General features: G+C 34.8%; 1 protein-coding gene across 1 annotated transcript in view; it reads left to right on the forward strand.

The window, feature by feature from the left end:
* HELRODRAFT_73357 (hypothetical protein) overlaps positions 1-2,500 on the forward strand; it is a gene marked incomplete at both ends in the record, with an annotated part of 77,469 nt that overhangs the window by 15,845 nt on the left and 59,124 nt on the right. The gene's annotated exons all lie outside the window — the stretch shown is intronic.

Raw genomic sequence — 2,500 nt, forward strand, 5'->3', positions numbered from 1 at the left:
TTGTACATTATTTAAAGTTTGTACTGTTGATTGTTAGTACAATACAATATTTGTTTGTCATTAACAAGATATTTATTTTTGTTTAACTATATTGCTGACTTGTTTATAAAATTGTTTNTTATTCGGTGATAACAAAACATTTTTTATGACTACTTTTCAAATTGACGTAATGATGATGTAATAATGCGATGAGTAGTTGTAGTAGCTGCTGTTGTTATTTAATTTATTAAATTATTTTCAAGATCACAAACAATTGTTGTTGAAGTCGTTGTTAAATGTTATATACGATGGTAGAATTCGGATATATATGATGTTGGAGTGTGTGTGTGTGTGTATGTGTATGTGTGTGTGTGTATGTATGTGTGTGTGTACTCTGTTAATATGTACTGTATTAATACGGCTGGCTATGTCATGCTATGCTTACTCCGTTGTGTTCGGCGCCCTAAATCTCTTGTTATGAAATAGTTGCCATGAGTCTTCGTTGTTGGCACTTGAGGTTTGTTGTTGTTTCTGATCTTGTTGTCAGTATATGTTGTTTGGTTAGATTGTGTTGTTATTGCTGTTGCTGTTGCTGTTGTTTGTTGTTGTTGTTATTGCTGTTGTTGTTGGTTGTTGTTGTTGCTGTTACAGGATAGTTTAGAGCAATGGCAACAGACATGAGAGCGATAAGTTTGTTATAAAAAAGTAACGGTGTCTCATCATAATGAAGATTTTATGGTATGAATGATGGTTTTGATAACAAACGCAAAAATTATGATGAAAATGTGAGTGTGGACGTAAGTTTTGTTTGATCATGGAAGATAGAGATTGACTATGAGAAAGGGATGAGTAACTCATTCCGCAAAGTTATTACCTAAGAAGATGTTTAATGCATAGTAAAGTGAATTGTCTATCTTGAATATAATTGAAAGTGGATGGTATCGAACCTATGGCATAGTGATTAAAACTTGAAACAAAGATGACAATGTTGACTTACATGAGGAGGACGTTGGTGGTGATAAATGTGATGATGGTGACTACGATGGTGTCTAGTACGATGACGATCACCTGAGAAATCATTAGAGAACTGTTTTCATCATGCCACGAAATCAAATGATGAAACTGCTTGCTGCTTGGGCTTTAAAATTCACTTCAAGTCTTCAAGGGGCTTACTTTCTTGTGCTCATTCATTGACTCGAAAACATAATTATTGCGGAAGCGTTCGTTTATATGTGCGTACTCATAAAAACGCATGTACGTGCATTCACATGTGTGTACTTGTATAGCGATCCATTTAATTTATTTGTGTTTCTTAGTTTGTGTGTGTGTGTGCATGTGTATTTGTGTGTTTGTATGAATTCACGCTTGCATGTTAACTTTCAACTGTCTGCCCGCATAAGACAACGACCATTCTGATGCCTTGCTGGTGCTTCAATGTTACAATGTTTCAACAAACTAAATAACTTATGAAATGAGCAAATGTGTACGTACATGTGTGTGTATCTGTGCTTTTGTGTACCTATGCGCGTGTGTGCATGTGTTCGGGTGTCGGTATTTATATACAAACAAAAATGTCCGCACACCAGCATTCACTATTTGCTCATTTGTTTAATTAAGTGCGAAACTAAACAATACCTTCAATACATTTTTTTATCTGGCGAGCATTTATTGTTACGAAAATTCAAAGCATGAATGCAGTGACGTGCATGGGCTCTCTCCACGAACTCTCATCATTGAACATGCTGTCAAACAATCACATGCATGTTCTCATTAATCAGTAATATTTCACACAAATCCACACGCAAACAAACACAGACAACATTATTATAAATGAACCGATTGCTCACACACGCAAGCAACAAGTACATAGACACCACACACACACACACCACACACACACACACACACACACACACACACACACACACACACACATGAAATGTTTAGCGGGCAGCGGGCAATTACAAGTGACAACATGACAATTATTACTAATACCACCGTTATCATCATCATCATCGTTGTCTTCAATAGCAAAATCAACATCATCACCACGCAGTCATCGTCATCATTCATTTTTATTTCATTTTTTCTTTTTTCTTCTTGTCTTCCTTCCCTTCTCGTTCACTCCTTTCCATATCCTTTTTGCGTCTTCATGGTCACGTATTTGCTTGTTGTCGATATTTATAAAAAAGAGTCACATATTCGTTCGTTTATTCATGCATGCATTCATTCATTCATTCATCCTTTCAATCATTCTTTAATTCAATCGATTGTTCATTAGTTTGTCTTTTCATTCATGCATTTATTCATTCATTCATTTGTTTTTGTTAATTCTTTTTGTATACTTTTTAATTTAAATTTATTTTTCAAATCTTTTCACCGTCAAATTTTCTAGAAAGTTTTTCAATAAATTTTTCCACATTTTAGTTTACCTCCAACATCTTTTCCTCCTCAAACATCTTTTCCTCCTCCAACATCTTTTCCTCCTCCAACATCTTTTCCTCCTCAAACATCTTTTCCT

The sequence above is a fragment of the Helobdella robusta genome (assembly GCF_000326865.2).
Source record: "Helobdella robusta unplaced genomic scaffold HELROscaffold_13, whole genome shotgun sequence".
NCBI lineage: Eukaryota > Metazoa > Annelida > Clitellata > Rhynchobdellida > Glossiphoniidae > Helobdella > Helobdella robusta.